The following is a 26315-nucleotide window of genomic DNA, read 5'->3' as shown; positions in this document are numbered from 1 at the left end:
AAAGTCTATTTGGCTCAACAGAAACAGTGTGCTCTGCAGGAAACCGTCTCAAACAGAGTTAGGTTTGGGTAACGTGGTGCCCACGTGCATCTAGAAATGTGGGAGTTGGACTAGTTGTGGGAGGCAAGATGACATGGCACTTCTGTCATGCACCTGGCTGGGCATGGAGCTTCTTAGGCAACCAAAATGTGTGTCACTTCATACCAGGTATGCATCAGTGGCCTGTGGGCTTAAAAACTAGCTAGAGAAACAATGAAGCCCATACAGAGGATAATCCTACCTGTTCTATAATGTTTAGGTTGCTGTTTGCTTAGAGTTTTGTATCCTGTCTCTTTCTAAGAAATTGTGATCATGAGCACCTCTTGAGAATGACATAAGGGCCTCTGAGTATTCTGGGCCACTTCCTGTTGGATTTGTTTCTATCAGACTACGGAAAGTATATACATATTCTAGAATATATGCTTCCATGTACATGCATATATATGCGTACACATGTATATGTGTGATTTTTTAGAAATAAAAAGTGGCAAATTTTAGTCTATTTTATGAATTTATTCAACAAAACTAATATAGTTAAACTATAAATACAAATAAATTAATAGGACATTTCTCATTTGAATATCATTTGCAGGTAATGTTAGAAGTCTTAATTTACTTTCTTTGTGAATGTACCATCAGCCCACATGGATTTCCTGGCCACACCTGGATGGACTCGAATGCCCGTATTTCAGCCACAGGCTTAGCAATGAGTCACTGCTGACAAAACCCGATCCTGTCTAGTCTTCTAAGTAATTAACGTATTTTTAGACAATTTCAAACATTCTTTTCCCTTTTCAAACTTTTCTGGCGGTAGGCCACCAGCCCACTGGCAACTGCTGCATTTTCAGTGTATATCTTTTTTGCTATCAAATTGCCTGTCTGGCCCACAAAAAGTCACTGAGCACCTGGCACAATCCTGGCCTTTCCTGGAATCTGAGGCTACAGGGTGAGCAAGGCGAGACCCTATGCCTCTTGAAACATACAGTCCAACAGGGACAACAGATACGAAATATTAGGTAATCATAATCAGTTAACAATATAAATTTGCAAAGTGAAGTGAAGGAGAAGAAGAGTGTGAAGAGGTGGATCTAAATTCAAAAGATAGGCAGTTGTCATTATTTTTATGATCTCTTCTTTATTTCATTGAATTCAAACATCTAGAATTATAGCCCGGTGAAGAGCCACCACAGTGCTTGGACTACACATCTGTGCCGCCTGAATTCCTCATTTGTAAGACAGAATCCCATTACTAGTTGCATGAAACAGTGACCTTATTTCTGTTAAGGTGCAGGGTGTTCACCACACCGCCCCCGAGGGCAAGGTTCGAAGAAATCTGTGACTGATCAGTACTGCTCTGACCTTGTTGTGTTTTGCTGTTTACTTTTGTTCATTTCCTGAGTTTAACCGTTTAAGGCTATGCCACCTACAGACAAAGCCAGCTTCTCTCTCACACTTTCAGAGAACATAGCATGTCAGCTTTTGAATTAATATATGAAAATCCGCTTGTATTATCTTTTGTTTTGTCAAAGTTAAGGCTCTTTTTTAAATCCTCGTCCCTGATGTTAAAAAAAAAGGAATGTTTTTTATATTCCTGGATATAAAATGTAACATGTGCTTATTTTAAATAATGTATCAAGTGCCTTTAATAGGAGTTTATTAATTCTGTTCAGGTGCCACTGTAAAGATGTTTATGCATGATTATTCTACTCTAGCAACAGAGCAGTGTGTGTAACTCCTACCCACACGCTTACTCCCATGCACAGCGTAACTTCCTTCTACAGCTTCAAGACGCCCACGCTCCTGCGAAGGCACTTTTCTACCTGTCATTTAGTCTTTGCAATTAAGTAAAGAAAAAGGTAGCTGTATAAAAGAGGCTGGCCACTCTGGGCCTCTCTTTTCATGGAGTCTTTCTTCTCTAAAGATACTCTAAATTACAGCCTTAGCCAGAACAGTTTTTCTCCTTGTGAGGACTTTGAAGTCTGTTTATTCTTACAATGTACTGGTAAGTCTGTCTTGGAAAAAGCTGTAAATAGTTTGTCAGGGTCCCTAAATACTGACAATCTACAGGGGCCCTGGGAAGTGTTAACTCTGTTAGATTTGACTTGAACTTGTGGAAAAGGGCATGTTTGGCACCAAATATCCAATTTATCTGAGGCAGCCAGGAGAAAGGAGTACATGGATAATACTTGGCACAACTTTGGATGTCTTTCTTACCACGATGAAAGAAGACAACTGAAGTAAATCTATTTCATTTATGACTAACTTACCAGGTGACTAAAGGGAAAACACTGTCAACTTTGGGGTTATTGGCAACAGGTATACACATGCCAAATATGACACATGGGCCAGTTTTTCATTGGCGAGAGTCATGGCTTGCTGCCACCTTGCCCTTCTGCCTGTGTTGTTGGGTCCCCATCTCCCCCAGCCAACCTCATGCAATGACCAGTGTGTGCACCACACTCTGTAAGAGAATCAGCTTAAAAACAGGGGGATAAGTTTTTCAAAGGCTGCTGCTCTGCCCATGGCCTTGGCTTCCACGAAATAAAAGACAGTTTTTGGAGCCTGTTATTAGGCATGAGAATTTGGACAGTTTCTCCAGGTCTTAGTTCCTGTGAACTTAAAATGTCTACCTCACAAAATTGTGCTGATGAACGAATTCATGAGAATTAACCTAATGTAGGTTAGGCCTTTCATAAAATACAGCTATTGTTATCATTTTAAATGGATGGTAATTACAAATTTTTAAATCTAGAATATTAAAAAAATAAGCTCATGTTAAACTTCTTTTTGAAATATAAGGATTAAAATCAGTTGCAACTTTAAGAAATTCACAGCTATTTTTTACAAGATGAAAAGACAGATCTTCTCACAGTTTTTTGAATGGACAGGTAGGAAGTAACTAAAAAGGAGTCCCAGACGTGCCCTGGAATGATACACAGGCCCTTTAGAGACATCTCTCTTAACTGGGCAGTGCACGGCTTTCTTTTGTCCAACTTTCCCCACCCATTTTACAAGGGAAAACATAAGAAGGACAAGCCAAGCCAAGCCAAGCAAAAGGCATCTACCACTTTAAAGAAGAGTTTATGATGCACGGTTGCATGGAAACCACTTCCTTTGGAGCCATATGTGAAATTATTATGATTTATTTTGTAACTCAGTCAAAGCTGTTGCCACAGGATAAAAGTCTAGTTGCCTACTTGCTTCTTCTAAGTAACACAAGTCAAGAGATCCTTTCAGACATAGCTTCCGTTTTTTTCAGATTTTATTCCTACCTCTCTGACAAAAGTGTATCTCTCAACTTCATCAGAACAAACACGCTCAGAGCTCTAAGAGGAGAAAAGAATGACTACGTGTTGCTAAGTACTATTTAGTAACAAAGGCTCAGGCCACGAGAATGATGACACCATCATGCACTTTTGACAGAGATTCTTTTCCAACATGATGGGTCACCACCAGAAAAACAAAGCCAAATAAGGCAGGAGGAGAGACCACTTGGCTCCAGAGAAGGCATCCTTAGCATCCATTTCTGGAGAACCATGAGCCCCAAGTTAACACGGCCCAAGTCCGTGCGCTTTTTTTGTTCCCTTCCTGAATCCACTTCATGTGAACAAATGTATACTACTCTTATTGCAGAAAACCAAGTACTCACATACTTTCAGTAGATTTGCTTCGTGGTTAAGCTGCTCAGCTGTAGTAAGCAGCAAGTCAGAGAGTGGCTTCATGTTTCAAGAGTGGTCTCTAACATTCACACACTGCAGATACTCATACACCTACTCTCTCACACACATGCACTTGGAAACCACACACCATCTCACACTTTGCACTAACCCGATATATGGTGAGTCATCACACCCACATAGGGGGAAAGGATGGAATGCATCACTTGAATAGCACATAAGTTGTTTGCACACCTCCACACTTCCCAATACTAGTAAAAGTTCTTCTATTTAGGTGTTGTCAGGGGCACTCAGAAGTTAGCTCCTGACCCCTACAATATCTTGTCTTCCTGCCTTGGGGAAATGACAATTGTGTTCCTCTCCATCCTGCCCATTGTCATCCTTCTAGCCCACACTCAGTCCAAGGTCTTCTTTGTCAGCTCTTAACGCAAACCAAAAATAGAAGAAATCATATTAGTTGTAGTTAACTTCTTAAGTATAGGGGGAGCCATTTGTTCTCAGATATTAAGTGTTTACTCCATTAAAAAAAATGTCCTTTTCAGTAAACTAGTTTATATTCCCTTCCCAAATCGCACTCAGCCTCCCAACTCCCTCAAAAAATTGTGTCCCACTAACTCTAGGATTTAAAATGTAATAATTGGGTCTTTTGGATCTCTTGGGATAATAAAAATAAATCAGAGGAAATTTATAATTACCTTGGAAAATGCAGAGTAAGTTACTGCTACTTATAAAAGGAACAGGTTGACGTTGCAAGGGTCCCTGTCATCATTGGCACTGGGATTTAGGAAGAATAAACAAAGGAGCATCTGTTGTCCCCAGAGACTAGAGAACAGCCTTTTCTCCAGTCTTTTCTACCTCGTCTCCATGCAGAGATGAAGGTGCCTGATGACCCCATTACCAGACATTGGTGAACCTATTTTCAATGGCTATGATTGGGGTCAATTAGTCCACAGCAATTTTGCTGAAAAATCTTAAGTTGACAGATTTAAATAACACTTGAGCCCTTTTCACTTTTTTCAAACTCACACCTATAATGGAAATGAAAAGGCAAGAAAATGTATTTAACCTCTGAAGGTAAACTGAGCTTATCTGAAATTTATCTAAATATAATAAATTGTCTCTAAGAAAGCTTTTGACCTATGTGGTAATTCCTGCTTCTCTTCAAACAACAGTTTTTCCTGGTCTGCGTTAAACACAGATAATGAATGGCTCATTCATTGACTCCTCTACCCCATCCACACGTGTGCACATCCTTGCAGATGTTTGCTCACAATGCACAGCTCCTTTCCTTGGCCTACAACCTAGGTGAACAGTCTTAGCTTCATCTCCCACTTCCCTCTGAGACCTGGACCCCTCCTTTCTGCATCTCAGATATGCCAAGCTCACTCCTGCCTCTGCACTTGCCCTTCACTCTCCCGGGGCCACTCTCCCCAGAGTCCTCCACAGGGCACTCGGCTTTCTCAGCATTCAGATCTTAGCTTAAGTATTACCATTTCAGAGAGGCCACCTCCGGAAGCCAGTTGTCTCTCTGTCCTTTTAGTTTGCTGAATTTTCTTCATGTTGAATGAGCATCTGAAATTCCCTTTTAAGACTTTATGTGTTTACTGGTTTGCTCATTGTTAATCCCAACTAGACTGAAGTTCAGCTTCTTGAGGGTAGAAATTTGGTCTTGTATATCACTGTTTCCCCAGCATCTAGAACAGTGCTCAATGCACAAGGCTTGATATCTGAATAAATGAATAGCCACACTTCAAAATAAAAATAGTGTCTTTTCACAAGAATTAAAATCCTCCTTTCATATAACCCACTTCCTGAGAAGAACCACAAAGTCAGGGTCACCAAATACCTCCTATGGTAGGACAGTAGAATAGAAAAAAAAAGTGACTCAATATTAAATGCACATAATATTAACATTGTTAAAATTTCTTTGAAATTTTTCTGAATATTTCCAACAAAATTATTACCTCTTTTCTACCGAAGATAAAATTTTGATGGGTGGTTCAACTTTAAAGCTACTTCCTTCAGGGAGCCTTGTGCCATCACTGCACCCAGAAGTATAACTTTCAATTATTTTGATGTCTCAGGTGACCCCTTATGTTTTTCATACTGTGTCTCAAAATCCACTTCTTTTACTATTCGTCCTCCTAGACTTTTAGATTTCTGAGGCAGGGGCTGTACCACACAATCTATAAACTTTTAACAATATCTAAACCACAGCTTTGTCTACCTTACTTCTCAAAAAATTAGTAGAGGCATTATAATTACATGATGAAGACCCAGCTTGGAGAAAGATACACCAAGTTCAGTTTGTGACCATTATCGAGCGACCTCTCAACCTCTTTTTTCTTAAATCTGTAAATTCAGAATAATAGTACTTATTTAACAGAGTTGGTGAGGGTATTAAATTAGTTACTTATGCAAAGCACCTGACATACAATAATATTTTTTTTAATGGAGGTACTGAGAATTGATCCCAGGACCTCATGCACTCTACCACTGAGCTATACCCTCTACCCTATGATAATGTTTTTTAAATGGTACTGAAAATAGTATTAAAAAGTGATACACAATGGTACTAAAAAAAAACTGCTAAAATGTAAATAATAGAGCGATCATTATCATCATCATCCTGTTACCATTTGGGGCCTAATGATCCCAAGAACCAAGTTACATATTTATAACCTTGAACGTGACATTTCTCACGCACCAAAACCCTCCAAAAACAGTTTTCCTAGAGTGGCTTTATAATCCCCTTCAAGACGAAAAGTAGAACCAGGAAATAATTCCAAAACAATATGTGAACTATATGCATAGCCATGAGGACAGCACAGACAGATGGTTTATCAAGAAAGGATTCTGGAAGGAGATTGCTCTTCCATCTGGCTTGAAGAAAGCAATGAATCCTAACTGGCAAAGAAGAGCAGGAGCATGTTTCTTTGGTGGTGAGGGCAGGGGCAGAACAAGTGCAAAAGCAGTGGGGCAGCAACGCACAGTGCTTGCCCCTCCGGACACTAAGAGGTTAGCGGCAGCTGCTATGAACTCACCTCCTTTTAGCTCAGTGGAAAAGAGCCAACACAGACAAAAAAAAAAAAAAAAAAAAAAAAAAAAGAGAACTTCTTGGTCTGTTTGTTGTCTCCAGGGGCCACTTTTTCGTTTCAGTTCCTTTCACTCAGCGGTAACAGAAGTATCCCCACCTGACGACCGCATGCCTGTTTAGAGCACCACCATAACATGGCCTCCCCCAGACAACCCTAGGAGGTCGCTGGTATTTTTATTACGCCTGTTTTATTTGTACATGAGGCTTAGAAATGCTGAGGCCTTTTGGCTTAATCATCATTTATCTGAGTACCTACTATGTTCCATGCAGTGTTGTTGCTACTGAGGATATAGCATGAACAAAACAAACAAAATCCCTGCCCTCATGGAACTTACATTCTAGTAGGAGGAACAGACAATAAATAATTGAATAAAGAAATAAAGATAAAAATTTAAGCGCTGTCAAGAAAATTTAAACAAGGTAAAAAGGATAGAGAGTGACTGGGTTAGGGACATAATAAAATATGTGGTTGGTCACGGAAGACATCCCTTTGGATGAACATACGAGCATAGATCTGAATAGAGAAGGACTGTGCCACAGTAATATAGGTGGGAAGAGCTGCCAGGAAAGTCCCTGTGCAATGTACAAGGTCCCTGAATCAGGAATGAGGTTAAGATACCCTAAAAGCAAAATGAAGAATGGAGCCAGAGCATAGTGAATGAAGGGATGAAAAGTAGGAGATGAGGAGGAGATGTAGGTGGAAGCCGAGACATAGAAGCTCTAGTGAGGAGCTTGATTTTCTCCCAATTAAAATAGGAAGCCCTTGAAGAATTTTGTGCAGTGAGTCACGTGATTTGATTTGTATTTTGAAAAGTCATGTTGGCAAGGATGCAAGGGTAGAAAAAGATAATTTTTAGGAGGACACAACAAGAACAGAGATGCCTTCAACAAGAGTGACAGTGTCTCACACCCTGCTCAAGATGGTAGAAGGGCTGAGCCTAGTCAGTGTTGGGATGTATGGTTGGGACCTAGATAACTTAACTATAAGATGATGCCATTTACTGACCAAAGAAGACGGGATGGAGCAGCGAAGGGTAGGCAATGAGGAGTTTTATTTTGGACATTTATTTGACATTCTTGTTCATATCTGAGGTTTAATATTCATTTTGAGGTATGAATCCAGAAGTTGGCAGAAAGTTAAGGAGCTATGGATTTTTAAAAATTTAAAGGTATGGTACCAGAAACATGGAGAGGGAAGACAAGTAACTTATCTAAGATCCCCAGTCAGTAAGTGACAGAATTGAAATTGAAAATGAATCTTTTGACATCAGCATACTTTCTCTTGCTACCACAAATATTAGGATGTATTCATAGTCATGAGAGCTGAAGTAGAATATGGGGGAGGGCTGGGGCAGGAACATTTTTGAATCACTTTTATAGAAGGGTGAGAATTTTTTCCAGTGTTTATGGACTACACAAATTCATAGTTGCTTCTTATCTTATTTTCCTTATCTAATTTTTTTTTGGTAAGGGTAATGATATATGCACAATTAACTTTTAAAAGCCTCTGGAATAATAAACTCATAAGCTTGGCACAGATATCCACTTTCTTATCTGAAACTGTCACTTTTTGGAATACCCAAGGGAATAACTGACTTTAGACTAAGTGTAGATTGCATAGAACTGAAATATAAAGATAAAGTTCCAACCAATAACACAAATAGGTATTTCTGAATTGTATCATAACATTTGAATTAGGTTGTATCAGATTTGTTTAACAGAAATGACCCCAGTAGCATTTCATCTCTATGGCTTAAAAAAAACAAATCATTTTTTAAAAAAATTAAAGCAATAAGAATGCAAAGGGAAAAAAATCTTTAAACTGAAAACAAACTGAAATAAATGAACATAATTGTATTTTAAATGAATATTATGATGTTCCTGACTGGAAAGAAGAAAGAAGAAAGAGTGAGGGATGAAGGGAGAGAAGAGGAAGGAAGGAAGGAAGGAAGGAAGGAAGGAAGGAAGGAAGGAAGGAAGGAAGGAAGGAAGGAGACTTCCTCATCCAGTAATTTACAAACACAGTATTTGGTGGGGTATGGGTGTGGGGGGCAGAGGTGCACTCTGCCCTCTTTTTCAGTAGGCTTGTTTATAATAGTAGTGGTTTGGGTAAAGCAATTCAGAAATTGTTTTAGATGTATTATGGAATTGAGCAAGCACATGATGTCCAAAACATACATATATGTATATATATGTTTTTCTGTATGCATGCATATGCATTTTTGAATGCATATGTGTGTCTTTACATCTCTCTATATGTATACACATTGATATAGTTCTGCTGAAAGAGTCAAGAAGGAAAAAACACTCCAGTGGCAGTGAGTATGCTAAACACCTAGATCTTAACCTCTAACACGATTCTCCACTGAAAGAAATGAGAAATGAATGATTCCAGGGGTAAGACAGGAGGGGAACCAGATCAACCTAGAACATCTTTTTCTTCTCACCAATGTGATGGGGCATGCTACAAAGACATCAGAAGTCAGAAAGAAAAAGCTCCATTGTTCAAATGTGGACAATTTGAACACCAAAGTAATTAAGGCAGTAATGATTTATAAACCACTGGAAAGACAGAAATTCATGAGCTCATATCAGTAACAGGTAGATACATAATAATTACATAAATGGGAGAGGAGAGAGGTTTTTGTTTGTTTGTTTTTTGTTTTTTGCTTATACTAGAAAGCACAAGACTGAAACGAATGTGCAAGGAAGGAATGCTGGAGTTGGAAAATCATCATTTGTAACCAGTACAGCACAGACTGCATCCGATAAGAACATCAGTTAACGCTAAACCCCAGGAGTTATTGTCCATGAGAAGCCATTAATATAAAATGGAGAAATTAGGCAACACCTTGACTAGGCGACCTAAATTATCATCTCCAGTGTATCACACGCCTCTAGATGTGACAGCAGGAGAGGAAACAACAACTATATATGCCGTAGTTCCATTTATTTTCACTTTTCATAAGGAAAAAAAATTCAAGCAGATGTATTTATTGTTTTCCTGTGTTGGTGAACAGAATTCTAGAATAGTATTCTAGCAGAAAATGTATAACCACAATCTAACCATGAAAAAATGTCAAATACAAAATGAGGAACTCTCTGTTAAAAAGAAAAAAAGAAACAAGGATAGGTGAATAAGTTGTCTTCTTTAAAATTTTCAGTTCCATAAAAGGCAAAGAAATGCTGTGGAAATGTTCCAGATTAAGGGAGGCTAAAGAGACATTACAACTAAATGTGATACTTGAGTCTAGACTGGATCCTTTACTGGAAGGGGAAATATTATAAAGGGTATTATTAGATAAATAGCAAAATTGGAATTTGGAAAAGTATGAGATAAAAGAATTGTATCCGTGTAAATTTATGAAGTAGATGTAATTCTAAAACAAGTTACTTTTTCTATTTTCAGTAATTACACACTGAAGTAAAGGGCCATGCTGTTTGTAACTTGCCCTCAAGTAGTTGAAAAAAAATGAGATAGAAAGAATGAGAGCAAATTATAAAGCAAATGGGGTAAAATATTAAGATTAAGCAAAACTGGATAAAGGTATATGGGAATTCAATATACTATTTTTATTTTTACAACTTTTTTGAGCTTAAAATTACTTCCAAATAGAAAAATTCAAGTAAATAAAATACAACAAGCATTTTTAGTGAACATTAAAAAAATTTGTTGCCATCAGATATCTGATTTTATTTTACTCAGCCACCTAATTGCATAGAGAATGTTTTTGCCTTTCCCCTAATTTAGCTTTGTTCACCAACACAGGAAAACACTAAATGTATCTCCTTAAATTTTTTTCTTATGAAAAGTGAAAATAAATTAAAGTTCTTGAAGAAAAATTCTATTTTTTTTCAGAAGCAAAACAAACTAGTGATGTTTTTAAAGATCATATTACTATTTAAATCATTTCCAAAGTAAGAAGAATTTTGAAGAGATAATCACTACATATATAAAAAACTAAAAACTTATGATGAACTATCTGTAAAACAAAATAACAATGAGGTGTGACATTTTATACTCGTCCGTGGAGCAACACCAGTAGGCTAACTTCATTTCTGATCTACTTTCTATGGTTCTAATATTAATTAATGGGTTTAGTACCATTTTTCTTTAAATTTGGATTTAAAAATACAAATTTAATATTTTCCTCAATAATACTGGAAAATTAAACTTACTTCTTGTACATGCATAGAATGCTGAAAAAATAAAGCTGAAAGCAATTTGGAAAACATCAAATCTAACTTTCTGATTTTAGTTCATGTCAAATAATTAAAAATATCAATGATGTCAGGTAGTGTTGGAAATATAACAATAATGCTCAAACAAATAATTTGCATTTAAAATATTTTAAGAATTAGCAGTGTTTTTATTTTTTACAATGCAGATGTGTAAATTAGACTGTATTAAGCATATTGTTTTAAATGGGGATATCCAGAAATATAAAAGGCCTTGCCCTTATTCTTTATATTTGCAGAAATCACTTCTTCTATGGAAATGAGATACATAGTCTATCCCACAGACAACATGTACTGCCACAATGCATGTTTTTGGGAACACAATAATTTCCCCACTTATTAGCACATACTTTCGTTAATAAAATAAACGTGAATATCCTACTGGTGGCACTTCTTTAGAAGTCATATCCATTAAAAATAAATAGAAGATCAACAGATGTGGGTGGATATAAATTTGCTTTTAAAAGGCTGAAAGACCCACATTACCTAGATGTAGAGAATTTTTGTTTCTGTATTTAGAACACGCTATCCTTCTTAATCTATACCTGAACCAGAGTCTTTCAGGCAGCAACGTTCTCTTGTTTTTTTTTTTTTTTTGCAAATGGGGAAATGGCCAAAAGAAGGGAAAACAAAGCAAATGTTTCAATGTTTAAAAAAATCCTTTTGGAAATCCAGTTTTGTCAAAAACAAACAACATCATTGTTTCAAAGTGAAATTACTATTTGAAAGATGATATATTTGCCAGGGTGGGATAGAACACTCTATTAGCAGGTCGTTCTGTTCTACAAGTGGGCAGCTTTGGAAAGTTCTGTGAAAGAGGAGGGAGACATCCACTGAACTGTGAGATTAGCTGGAGCAAGCCTGGATCTTGATTGACAGGTAGATCCCCAGCAAGATCACCCACATGCCACATAGTCAACCATGCCTCATTAAGACAGGTATAAAATTTCACAATGCCGAACAGCAGTCATCCAATTTCAACGTTTATTAGATTCAATGAAAATTTACGTCTTAGTGTGTCACATGAATGTAATCTTAAAAAACATAATGTCTATAGTTCAAAAGTCAAAATTTATGTTTTCCAGCAACAAATTATTTACAATATTGTATCTAATTTTACTTAAAATTTTTGGATTTTGGGCAGGGTCTAAATCCTTCGTTTTAATGACAGTGTGTGAAATAAAAAGCCTATGCAGTGCACCCAGCTGTTCTCCTAATAATGCCAAGAACATCCCCTTCAACAATCTGTATGATTTATGCAAACACAACCAGATAGGCACTAATTTTTTTCTGTAGATATAATTTTCTCAAAGGCAGAGCAAATTCTAAGCTTATTTTCCATAATTTAGGACTAGGCTGTTCATTTAGAGACTTTGATAATTCTCACCAACAACAACATCAACACATCTGTCTTGCCAGCAAGATAGCATTTTATCTGCTTCTTCAGCCTTCATTTGCTGTTCTGAATTATAGCGGTGATTAATTTAGATTGTAATTCCCCTAGGCTATGTTTTCTCTTGGTTGTTATCAGTTATTCAGTGTAATACCACACAATGTGTATAGCATACCCTCCGCACTTAATCGTTCATGATGTTAAAATATCTCATACTTAAAATTCTGGACATTTAAAAATACTTCCATCATTTTTTTAAAAGAGAAAGACATTAAAAATGGTATTGTTGCAAATAACAATGAAGTTCTGATGGAAGTAGTTGTATTTAATGAGCGTGTGATACCTAGAGATGAAGATGCACAATTTTAATGGATTTCTCATAATTATCAACTTAATTTTAACATGTTGATCTAGTTAGGATGTTAAACTCGAGTCAACAGTTTTTTTCCTGAATTTATAACACTAACAGTCTGTTTTTCTTTTCTGTAATCAAAAGACAGTAACTCTCGTTTCATTGCATGAGAATATATATTTTTTAAAAAGCTTTTTTTCCCCAGGTAATGTAACTGAACCAGTATGACAGCACTGTTTACCAAGACTGATAAAAAATTATATCTATTAATTGATGGAACAATGCAGACTTTCTTTTCTGGAAGCCATGCGGTTACTCTAATATTAAAAGGAAACCAAATTAAGCAAGCATTCAAATATGTTATTTGAATATATATATTATTTCAATGTATAAATATATGTAACTACAGTTTCTTTTAAAATATATATTAAAATAAACTGCAATATTTTTTACCAAAGTATATAAAATCCAACTGCTTTTAAAAGGAAGATTTAAAAATTGCTATATAATGAATACAATTGTATTAAGTAGTTAATATGTATAAACATTACTCTAGATTGGGACAAACAAGAAAAAAAATTTCTGCTGGATTTAGGTTACTTTAGAATTTCCTAATGAGATCAGTTTCAGCTTAGCTTGATTTCCAGTTATGAACCCAAATGGTCTTACTTTGTTTTAGTTCTTGCTCGATTTTTAAGCATTAAACCATAAATTGATCTTACTAAGGCAATCATGAATTTCTAGTCAAGTTTACTTATTTAGATTTTAAAAACCATTCTGTCTACACTATAAATTGCTTTTCTAAAGTATTTAAATATCATCATAATGTGATAATATTAAAAATAACATTGAAATGTCACATTTTATATAGTACAATATATTTTCACACTGGGTAAACAAATGCAAGAATATTTTTTCCTGAAAAATGTCAAATTAATAGCATGCAAAACTAACAAATTGATATTACAAAATGTTAGGAATTTACTAGAGCTAGGGGAAGAAAAATTTCTCAAATTTTATTATTAATATAAAATTTTTAAATTACTAAATTGTGTACAAAATTATGAAAAAAATGTTTTACCTTGTAGTTAAAATAATTTAGTGATTGATAAGAACTTCAAATTTTTACAACTTTTTAAAGATTGTGTGTGAAGTTGATACTGCAAATTTGTAAAACTTCTTCATTTAAAATATTGACTCCATGAATGACTGAAAAATTGTGCTGAACACTGGAATTTGACACAACACTGTAAAATGATTATGAATCAATAAAAAATGTAAAAAAAAAATATTGACTTACTTGAGAAAGGTATCACTTTTATCTAACCTACTTTGTAATCCAGCCAGCATTTAAATTCTTGTTCTCTAAATAGCTATCCAAATAAAATTTAAAAAAAAATAGCAAGTAACACTTTCTTCTTACCTCTATGTCTTATTTACAGTTGCTTGTTGAGCTGCTTAAATAGTTGAGTTTGACTACCAGCACTGCGAAGAGCTCTGTTCTCTGCTTGGCTCTCTTCTCTAGACACAGTTTTTTTTTTCTCTCTGAAAGGATAGTCTACCAAAAGAGGAAGTTGTGAAACATCAGTCATTATGCTTTATAAATTCAATGGAGAAGGGAAAATGATTCACAAAGCTCATGCTTGAAATCATGGTTAACGGGCTATAAATTATGTATATAGATATATAATTAACGTATACACATATTTACATGTGTAAGCAAATTTTAGAAAAGTTGAGTTATCAAAATCTATATTTAATTAAGTAATGCTTATTTACATAAGTAACCAACTCCTGTGTGGCTAAATGATAATTATAGAAAAACAGAAAATACTGCTCTATGCAGAAGAAAACTGTCAAGCTGATAAAGGAGGAATAAACTTGCTTTTATAAGGCTAATTAATTTAAAGTATTTTGGAGTATGACCTAAATGTTAATCTGACTATAGAATCTGGTAAAGAGTTAAAAAAGAAGAGAAAAAACTTCAGTAGACGAACATTTTCCTGGAATCTGAGTAGTGGTTTTTTTGCCTACAAGTCTTAAACTTCCTTTCTCATGAATAGTTGCCTGTTACATGTAGATAAAGCATTGCAAAACTGAAACTGTTGCTTGTTCCTGAGCTATGGTCTCTCTCAACTTCAGCCACAAGAATGAGAAACAGGTGCAGATCCTGCAATACTGAACATTTAACTGGTAAAGTTTCTAACAAGTTGGAACATAAATTGAAAATATCTACAAGATAGTAGAGACAGTGTTCGAAAAAGGACATAAAAACAGTTGATCAATGCAAATATTTTTGTCGACTTCAAATAAAAGGAAATGCTCACGTATATACTTCTCCCAGGTTACTGGGTAATGGGAGCAAATGAGCAGCTGCAATTTGTATGTGGCAGTCCCTCCCCTGCCCCTTGCTCGTTAGGGAAGAGGAAGGGAGTGGATTGCAAGAATAATTAAGTAATTATGCAAACCTCCACGCATTGCAAGAACCACTTTCTGGACTTCAGAAACCACCATGCTCTCAGGGTATCACATTCTGCTTTTTCACTTAGCCATATTTTCAAAGGGGCAATAAAAAATAATTAGGGGATGATTAAAAATGGAAACATTTTCCATTTCATCTCAAGTCATACTCAATGTAAATTTACAGTAAGTAAAAACAAATGAATAATAAGAAAGCTGCCTCCCCCATAAAAAAAAAACCCAAAACCCAAAACCAAACCAAACTAAAAAAAAAAAAAAAAAACCCACCAGAGTGTCACTGACATAAAATTTGACTTGAATTCTTTAGTGAGATACTTTAAGGAAAATTTTTGAAGAAAAAGCTATTGATGTGATTGCCATTGCTTAGACTCTGTGTGTTTTGATGAATTTTAAATACTATTGTGTTTGAATATTGTTATAAAACACTAGGCCCCTCTGCCCCCCTCTCACATCACCCCAGAGGCCCAGACTCTGTCCTGGAAGCACAGTGCTCAGCATCTGTGGGTGACTTTAATACGCTAGCTCAGTGTTTGTGCCCTTTTACCTGGGTGATGGGTGTCTATTTCTGCTTCTCTAATGATCCTTTCCAGGCTAGTGAATGTGCTCAAGTTTCCTCTGTCATAAAAACATCTCCTCTGACTGAACTGCCCTATTACTTTCTTATTTGAGAAAGTTGTCATCCCTGACTTCCTTCAACTCATCATAGCATTTGCTGGTGTGTGTGGTAGAAAATGCATAAATAAAACTGACCATTTTTGCCATTTTTAAGCACATATTCCAGAGACATTAAGTATTTGCACACTGTTGTACAATCATCACCACCCCGTCTCCAGATCTTTTCATCCTCCCAAATTGAAACTCTGTATTCATTAAACAATAACTGCCCAATCCTCCTTCCACAACCCAAGCCCTGGCAACCACCATTCTGCTTTGTCTCTAAGAATTGACTAATCCAGTTACCTCATATAAGTGGGACTATAGAATATTCGTCCTCATGGCTGCTTATTTCACTTAGGTTCATCCATGTTGTAGCATGTGTCAGAATCTTCTTCCTTTGGAAGTTTGAATGATATTCCATTATATATACATACATATACACACACCCCATTTACATATATATAAAATGTATGTGTGTGTATATATATATAATTATATATATATAATTTTATATTTTGCATTTTGTTTATCCATTCATCCCTCATGGATACTTATACTTGGGTTGCTTCCACCTTTTGGCTGTTGTAAATAATGCTGCTATGAATATAAGTGTATAAATATCTGTTTGAGTTTCTGCTTTCCATTCTTTTGAGTATATATTCAGAAGTGAAATTATGTGGTTCTTCTATGTTTAAATTTTTGAGGACCTGCCGTACTGTTAAAGCCTCCCATCTTCCACCTGCTTCTCCCTCTGCATTCTGGTTTCTGTCTGTCCTGGACACCAAGACAAAGTCACCAAATAACCTTGTTACCAAATCCAAATGATGCTTCAAGGCCCTCATACTTGACCTCTGTGCAACATTTGCTACTGTTGACCACTGCCTCCTCCTAGAAGTGGTCTTTGTGCTTGAGTTCTTGACTTCATCCTCTCCTTCTGATTATGTACCAGGTTTTTCTTTGAGTTTCTTATAGGGTTCCTTAACTATGTTCATCCACTAAATGTTGCCACTTCTCTCTTTTGGGCCTGCCCTTCTCCTTACCCACAATTTCCTCAATATAAGTCCATGGTTTCAATAAGCAAATATTTATTGCTCCCAAATCTGTCTCCAAAATAGGTTTCTCCTTAAAGAAGTTTTAACTAGTGCAAAATACAAGATCATTTTTACTTGTGATCTAAAGAGAAGAGCTTGACTGCTGGCCCCAAGATCAGTCTGAATTAATTTTCACCTCTGCTATTACTTAACTTTGGGCATGTTAGCCATTATTTCTGAGACCTCCATAAAGTGGGGACTTAAATGACAACTTTAGAGGGTTATTAAAAGATTTTTTTCTTAACATTGAAAAAATTACAAAATGAAGGATACTTACTTTATTGTGATTACAGTATACAAATACAGATAAAGCAAAACTCCATTCTATTTCCCTTTAAAAGGATTCTCTTCCCTAGAGGCATCAGTTTGAGGTATATCTTTGCAGATCTATTTCCTATATGTATATAACATGTATATGTGTGTGTGTGTGTGTGTGTGTGTGTGTGTGTGTGTGTGTATATATATAACATATGGGATTAATAATTTATGAATAACATGATACTGTGTATTTTTCACTGTGATTTTTTTTTAAATTTAAGTTAATTTTTTAAACGGAGGTACTGGGGATTAAACCCAGGACTCTGTGCTTGTTAAGCATACACTCTACCACTGAGATATATACCCCAACCCCCTCACTGTGACTTTTTTTTAAACTTAAAAATATGGCTTGAAGATATCTCCAAGTCATTCTTTTGAACTGATTCATATATATCTAATTCCTCTATTCATAGAATTTGTATAACTTCTTCACAATTAAAAATAATTTAGACAGCCAGCAGCATTACAGCTGTTTCTTTAAAAAGTATATGCAAGTCTCTCTTTAAGGTAGACATGGGGAAGTAAAATTGTTGGAGTACAAACATTTAAAATATTGTCACTGCAAAATTGCCCAGTCAAAAAAAGCTTTACCCGTTTGAATTTCCAACATTTCCTATTTTTTTTAACCTCCTTTGCCAATATTTAATATGATCAAACTTTCAAAGATTTGCTAAGAAAATGTTGTCTTAATACTTTTAATTTATATTCCCTGATTAGTTTGGAGATTGAACATATTGTAATGTTTGTATCTCCCTTTATATTTCCTGTTTTGTAAATTGTCTGTTCCTTCATTCTAGACACCTATTTATTGGGTAACTGTCAACATACTATTGATTTGTAGGGTTAAATTTATCTTCTGTTTCAATGTATGGAAACATTCTTCCTTTTTTAATGCTCCAGTCATTGGCTACTGTAAGTTTTTGCGATGACTCCAATATTCTTTGATAATGCACTTGCTTTTTGGAACAATGAGGTGACCCAGGCTTATTTTGTGTGTTTCCTACCACAGGCCTGAACTTGGCCATTTCTCTAAAGGACCTTGGTTCCTTTTAGTAGGACAGGGGTTTTTGAGATCACACTTTAGAGCTTAATGGTGTTCATTGTTACTGGGTATCATAAGTACAATAAAATGTTAGCTCTTTTATATGGCAAGTAGCACATACTTGCAAGATATACTTCAATATGTATCAGGAGTTTATGTTAGTATTACACTATATTTTGCATTAAAAATAAATTAGGAATAATATATCTGATACAAGAAAATACCTTTTTAAAAATAAAAATTAAGCCCTATTTTCTTACAAAAGGGTATTTTGATAAAGAAAGGCAGTAACACAGTAATTGTCATATCTTGCATGTAGAGCATTCATAATACCCTTCCAAAGAACTTTCAAAATCATGTAGATTGGAAAAATATTATACAGCTTCCATATTTTCCATTATTTTCATCCACATTTATCATTATGGTTGTCAATCTCTGTTTCCTTCATTTTTTCCTACTATTATGCATTTATCACTAAAAGTAAGCAAGCATCTGTGCATATGTTCCTGAAAACAGATTTCAATTAAAACAAAATAAATGTATTCATGCTTTTAGCCACCTTTTTTTCTTAAGACACATTTTCATGGTCACTTTCAAACTACAGAGGTAGCGATATTTCAGTTGCTATCTGCTATCACCACTGAGATAAGTTCTTCTGATTCATTCATTGTATATTTAACTTATGAAAGAAATGGCCATAATATTTAAGCATTCATATAATTTTTCTGTTTTGTTTTTGTGCAGCTAGAGAATCGAAGAGAAAAGCATTGTCTGATCATTCTCAAGTACCTTTAACCTAACCCTTAGTTCCTTATTTGAAAAGAGGGATGAGAATATCAACTTTGCTGGGGTTCTGGGAGGATCAGTTAGATACCCAGGTAAAGGGTGAAGCAGAATAAGTTTTCTGATAGGTGTGATGCTGATACTTTCCAAATCTAATTTGAAAATACAAAACTGGGCAAAATTTTTTCTTCTAGTTCATGAATGTATTTCTTTATTTGAAAACATTGCAAAAGGTTTACAAATTAAATCACATCTATTCTACGTTTATATTACATTTATTGTGTTCATTAAGAAAAATAAATGAAAAGAACCAGAAATTACATTAGAGGCCAGGAACACAAAAAGAATAATTGAACTCTGCAGGGTATCTCTGTGTATCTCACCCTTTCCTGCTCTGCTTTTTTTTTTTTTTTGCCTAGAAGCTGATGTCTACTCACCACATCACTAGGCTCTCGTGCCCTCTTCCTTCTGGTTAAATTTAGCCAATGGATGTACCAGCATAAGATAAAGAGAAAATCTGGACTATGTATTGGTATTTACTTTGTCCCCCTCATCCTGTCAGGGTACAGTTTAGGAAGTGGAAACATTTTTCTCCCTATAGCTGTAGATCCTCTCTGGCTGCTCTTTTCTTACCCACATTACTGATTCTTTTTCTTCTTGTAACAAGTTTCCTGATTTTTCTCTGAGGAACAGGCTAACCCTTAGTATCAGCCCACGTAAAGTGAATGGTATTGATTGTCCTTACACTTTGACACGTGACCAATGTCTGGCAGGTAAGTTCAGTTCTTTTTTGTTGCTATGATGATTGGTTCAAAGATGGGCAAAGGATTCAAGCCAGTCAATAAGACTTATTTCTAGACATTTTAAACTCTGCTTTTGCTGAGATTGGCAAGCAAATAAGACTGAATTCTGATGACATCATCAGAGTCCCTGACTCCAACTATGTCTGAACCCTTATCTCTCTTCTTTTCACATATTGACCCAATAAAGTTTTAGATTTCTGTCACTTGCAACTACAGCCTTCTTAATCAGGAAGGAAACTCTGGAGGAGGAGGCATATTTTCTTGAAGTACGGAATATCATCAATAAAATAAAGCTTTTTCACTATTCCTAGACTAGGATTGCTCAATAGAAATATAATACAAGACACACACATCATTTAAATTTTCCCAGTTGTTACATTAAAGAGAAACAGGTGAAATGAAATTTTGTAAGGTATTTCATTTAACTCAGTATATAGAAATATTACCGTTTCGACATGTGATCAATATAGCAATTATATCATTTCATTTTTTAATTAATTAAAATTAAATACAATTAACAATTCAGTCCTCAGTCACATGAGCCACATTGTAAGCACTCAGCCTTACTCTCGATCCTAGAATACAGGAGGCGTCAATAGAAGTCCAACTGAATTTGAGCCTTTGATCAAATTTTAGGGCCTTAGAATGGGAGACAGTTAATATTTTTGAACAGGGAAATGATATAAACAAAACAATGCTTCAATAAGAATAATCTGGCAGCTACAGAATCCTGAAAGCTTTCCTAATTTCCCAGACCAAGTAATGATGCCTTTTTCCAAAATCTTCTTGCATGAAGTTATTAGGACATATGTCAGATTCTCTAGGGGCAGAAACACTTATTCACGTAGAGTAAGGCAGCCAGAAAAATAACCTGGTGTTGACTAGGATTCTTTCCAGACCTTGCCTATGCAGTCTCTTATCCCTAATGAGATTTGGAACATTCCCATGATATTAAGTGGTGTGCCAACTTCTGATTCTGGCTTCTAGACAATGAGGTACAGCAGAATAACGGAATCAAACATAAGATGAAAAAATAATTAAAAACTTTTTTTTCTAATATATGCGTTAACTGAAAGGCCAATCTTGATTTGAGACCTATTCAAATAGGGAAACAAAAATAGTCTTAGAATCAAGAAAATATACTATATATTGTCCACTCCAAAGTGGGAAAAATATGCTTTACTTTGCTTTTGTCCCATTTCAGTTTCTTGCCCATAGCAATTTCTCAAAAAATTATATTTGGAACTAATGAATTATAAAATATAAATAATAATCTTTCAAATCTTTTTGGATAAGTAATATAAAATAAAACAGAATACTTAAAAAATATTTTTCATTTTTTAATCCATTTAACGTATTTGAATAACTTCTTGATTAAATTTTTGGTCAACATTCCATTTTCATTTTATCTTTTCATAAACATAAAATGATTTAAAGATACAGTACTTTTCATTCCTGGAACAGTCATTATGATTTTAATCAAATAATTATATGAATTCTAAGAGTCTTCATGTGCTAGCAGATCAATTACATTAACAGAAAGCTTTCTTGTCAGAAACACCCTTTTTCTGTAAGACCTTTTCAAATTCCTGAGCAGAGGCATTTTAATAGTGAAACACTTCGCTTCTGCCAACAGGGAAAGGGCTATGTTTGTTATTTCTATGGTGAAACAAAGAAAGGATATGTTCTTCTTCAATGGCACAAAACCGCTACAACAGAAGAACATGTTTCAAAATGGGGGTCAGGTCAGGAAAAACAGTCCCCAGAGGAAAGTTGCTGGGGACTGGCCACACCTAAACATAGAGAAAACAATGCAACAGCCACTGGTGGCGGCTGCCGCAAATCACAGCCCCCGTGAGATGTCTGTGGCCCCTTTTATAACAAGACTTCCAGGGAACAATGGAGTTGTATGACGTTGGCGGCTCTCCTAAAATGATATATTGGCTTCATTTATTTCTTTTTGTTCGTTTATTTTGAGCAATGAGTGAGACTGTATTTGAAAATGTGGGGATTCACAATCTGCGGGACTGTAAACATCAAAAGAGAAGAGGTACTTCTTAGAGGGGATTTAACCTCTGCTCTTTGTTGGTGGCTGTCTTTGTCAACAGAGTTAACTACTTTTGGCTTTTGAAGATCAGTTCTGACGTTTGATGGCAAGTATGGTTGTCCATTTGGCCACTACTGACTGAGCCCCTGGTGGTCATATTGTAAAGCTTCACAATGTGCCTTTTGTTACGAAACATTTACATGAGCCTTAATGCATTCTTTTCTTCCCCAAAGCCAATTACCAGCAGTTACTCAGCTTTCAGAAAGCTTCAAGTGAAGTCACATTATGTTTCATAGTGACTGAAAATTCACAAAAATATCAAAGCTCAAATCCTTTATTCTGTGTTCCCGACTAAATCAGCCTTACCCAGTGCTATCTGAGTGTCAGGACATGATGCACTTTTGCTTCCTGAAAATACTTTTTTTTGGGGGGATAGACAGATATAGATGTAGATATAGGTATATAGATACATGTATATATACACAGTATGAATACAAATGGGATTTTTTTGGTAAATGGGAGTTATACCAGTAATATATGATCATCATAAAACTATAAGGAACTTAAAACTATAAAGATCATCCTTGTTTCAATTAGCTGGGGATATTATTAACTATTCAATTTTTATATGCAGCCTTCCAGATTCATATATATATATATGTGTATATATTCATATATATATGTGTGTATATATAATATTTTCAGAAATGAATTACACAGAAATATAGCAGACTTCTGTGGAACTATCTTTCTATATTTATTATTCATGGACTAGGAAAATACTTAGGGACAAAGCTACCATAAATTTCAGTAACAATTCTTATTCACACAATCACCTACATACCTTTGAACAGTAGTAGCACATGTTCTTACAGAACATATATATCCAGACTACTGAAATACCTATGCATGTATGATTTGGAGACCTTTCATGAAAAAATATGTCTCACATATTTAGAACCACTGATTGAAATCTTTTAAGAACGAGCCATGCTTGTGTTTTCTGTGCTGTTGGCTTTAGATTCAAAGCAAGTTCAACTGCCATAGCTTCCGTTGTTGTTAACAAAGACACATTGAATATTTGCTACAAACCAGAATAGGCTTCAACTTGCAAGGCACAGGTTTGGGAATCAGCTTGTCTGATTAGGTAATTATGTGACTTCAGGAATTAATCATTGGTGGTTCTTATGCTAAAGATGAGTGAGATGCACCAGTAATTTCTTTCCACAAAACCTGGTAAGACTTCTAAGAAGAGATAAGATCTGGAAGAAGTCTTTAAAGAAGGAGCTATAATACTTAAGGAAGTTAGTGGGCAAATGAAGATTTTAAGGAGCTATATGGTCAAAATCCCAAAGAAATAGCCAGTGAGTACTGTACTGAGGACGATCATGAGATTGAAGTTCACAAAGGATTTTATGTCAGAAGCAGCAGAAGTAGTATTTAGAACATGACAAATTTCTTTTTAATTTGGAAAGAAAATCTGAAATAAGGGTAAGGTCAGAAAATAATATGATGGACAACTGTGTAACCACTATCAGAATAAAAAAAAAAATCTAACACCTGGATGTCTCTTTGTTAGGTACTTTTTCTTTACATAGCTCATTTAAAAACCAAACCTTGAAGTGCAAGGAGTGTTTGAGAAAGCGTTGATGATGTTCTACAAGAGAATGAAAAGGGAAAAGCACCTTTGAGAGACATAACTCATGTAATGTACATGATACACACTCAAAAAACTTTTAGAAACATGACTCATTGGAATTATTTAAAATTGCAGAGACTCATCAAAGAGGGGAGGTTAACTAGGACGTGATTTAACATGTTTTAAGTAATTTGGTCTCCACAGTCATTTGATTATAACTCTTTAACTGATTAGCTTGAGAAATACAGACAGACTCCAAGTTTTACTGGGATGTGATCCAAAAGTTAATTTGTATCTTAGTTGTTTGATTTGCTCCCCCATAGTTATAAGGTTATACTCTGTTGTTAACTTTCCTGACTGGTTCATAAAAGCCTATTTAACATGTCAGCCAAGACTACCAGCTCCTTTAAGACCTCTCATACATCATACACAGGAAGCAGTGATTGTTAGGTCTGATAATAGTATGGTGGTTATATTTAGAAAAAAAGATAAGTTATCTGTGGCTTTGTAACAGAATGTCACAAACGTAACAGCTTGAAACAATACACATTTACTATCTTACAGCTTCTGTGGATCAGAAGGCTTGTACAGCATGGCTGGGTTCTTTGAGACTCCCGAACTGCTGAAATCAAGGCGACATTCAGGGTTGCTATTCTCATCTGGATCCAAGGTCAAATAATTGTGGACAGAATTCAGTTCCCGGTGGCTTTAGGACTGGGGTCCCCATTTTCTTGTCTGCTGTTGACTAGAGGCTGCTCTCTGCTTCTAGAGACCACATTCTTTGCCATCTGGCCCCCTCTGTCTTCAAGCTAGTAATGAAGGACATTTTGCATGTCAATTCCTTCTCATGTGTTGAATCTCTGATCTTCTCTGTCTCTGACTTCTAGACTTAGGTTTAAAGGGCTCATGTGTTAGGCCAGGCCCACTTAGAAAAATTTCTTACTATTTTAAGGTTCACTAATTTAGAAACTTAATTACTTTTGCAAAATCCTTTCAAGCAGTGTCTAGTTTAGTGTTCGATTGAGTAACTGGGAGGAGATGTGGGCACCATCTTAGAATTCTGCCTACCACAAACCCTATCAGTTACTGATATACACTGACATATGACAGGTGGAGTGGCATGAGGCATAGAATTTGCACTGAAATAATCCAACATAAAAATAGAGTGAGGAAAAGATGCAATAAAATTGACAAAATATTAAGAGTTGTTGAAATGGCATGACAGGTATTTAAGGGTTTGTTCTGCTGTTCTTTCTGCTTCTATTGTTCTTGAAATTATCCACTAAATTTTTAAGTAAGTAAATAAATAACATATCCCTCAGCCTTAATCCTGAGACCTAAATTTTGTTGCCATTGAACTTTAATCTTGTTGAATCTAAACTCATAACCTAAGTTCTTCCTTCTTCTGGATACCTTGTTTAATCATTCCTCAGCCTTTTAAAACCATGAGAGAAATTGGGATTGAGTAGGTCCCTATGCATATCTGGGATGGCCAGGATGGCAGATGTCAGTGCATGGAGGAGGACTAGAGCATTTGCCATGCTGAAGGTGAGGAGTATGTGTGAGACAGAGCTCTCTGGCCAAAGAGATGATTGTGATCAGGTGACCCCTTACAATGGTGGGAAGGGGTAAGGAAATAAGGAGGCCTGAAAAAGAGGAACCGTCTTCCATACAAATGTCAGCAACGAATGCAGAAGAAATAACAGAATTAGCAAATTACCATTATGCAATCTGCAATGTAACATGAAACTTAAGAGAATATCAGAGAAAGTCAATTGGCGAACATTTATTAGAGAACAGAATATTCACAGTTTTAAAATATTCCCCTACGGATAGCCTTTTTAGTTACAAAGGAAAAACTGATAATACTTAAGGAAGTTAGTTGGGCAAATGAAGGTTTTAGGGAGACATATAGTGAAAATCCAAAAGTCATATGCAGTGAGTATAGTATTGAGGAAGACTGCGAGATCAAAGTTCAGAAGTAGTAGAAGTAACACTTAGAACACGACAAATTTCTTTTCAATTTGGGAACAAAATTTGAGATAAAGGTGCATATAAGGAATTCTATTTATTCCATATCCAGAGTACATTTTTTTGAGAAAAATAGAAATTCACTGGTGATTCTCCGTCAAGTATTGTGGATAACTTTTAAAAAACTATAAAACATTTGTGCATATGGTATATCATTCAAGTACTGAACTTTATTGCCTACTATTAGTTCTTAAGGAAGCAATTTTAATTTTTCATTCAGCAGACTAAATCTCCTGGTTCTTTAAGCAGGTAGTAAACTGGAAAGATTAAAATTCCTAGCTGGTGAGCATTGATTAAAGATTGTATCTTGTTAAGTTACACTTATAATTAGGTAGCAATACTGAAGTCTAGAAATATGCTAAAGTATACTCTAAATCTAAAAGTTTTAGCTGTTTTACTCGAAAATTTCAAAACTGTTCTACAGAGAGCCTAAATAAAATGTTCTGAATTGTTGATGAATCATATTCTTTCTCCATGGTGACATGCAAAGAATGAAGTTTCTTCTTCAGTTAGAAAGAAAAATGTAGACAAATAAATCCTTCTTAAATGATTCCCTGACTATATTCCAAATATTAATCTATTTTTATGAATAATTTTTGGCATCTTATCTTTCCTTTAATGGTTTA

The 26315-nt window shown here is 35.4% G+C and overlaps 1 protein-coding gene across 2 annotated transcripts in view; it reads right to left on the bottom strand.

The window, feature by feature from the left end:
- MBNL1 (muscleblind like splicing regulator 1) overlaps nucleotides 1–14314 on the bottom strand; it is a 190724-nt gene extending 176410 nt beyond the window's left edge. Inside the window, exon 1 of one of the 2 annotated variants that reach the window (XM_015237993.3) lies at nucleotides 14221–14314. The gene's annotated coding sequence lies outside the window, so the exon portion shown is untranslated. The remainder of the gene's footprint in view (nucleotides 1–14220) is intronic. The other variant, XM_031679041.2, reaches the window with a different exon arrangement.
- Nucleotides 14315–26315: the final 12001 nt, after the last annotated feature.

The sequence above is a fragment of the Vicugna pacos genome, chromosome 1 (assembly GCF_048564905.1).
Source record: "Vicugna pacos chromosome 1, VicPac4, whole genome shotgun sequence".
NCBI lineage: Eukaryota > Metazoa > Chordata > Mammalia > Artiodactyla > Camelidae > Vicugna > Vicugna pacos.
Note: the sequence above shows the minus strand (reverse complement) of the source record. Positions and strands in the feature narration are given on the sequence as shown.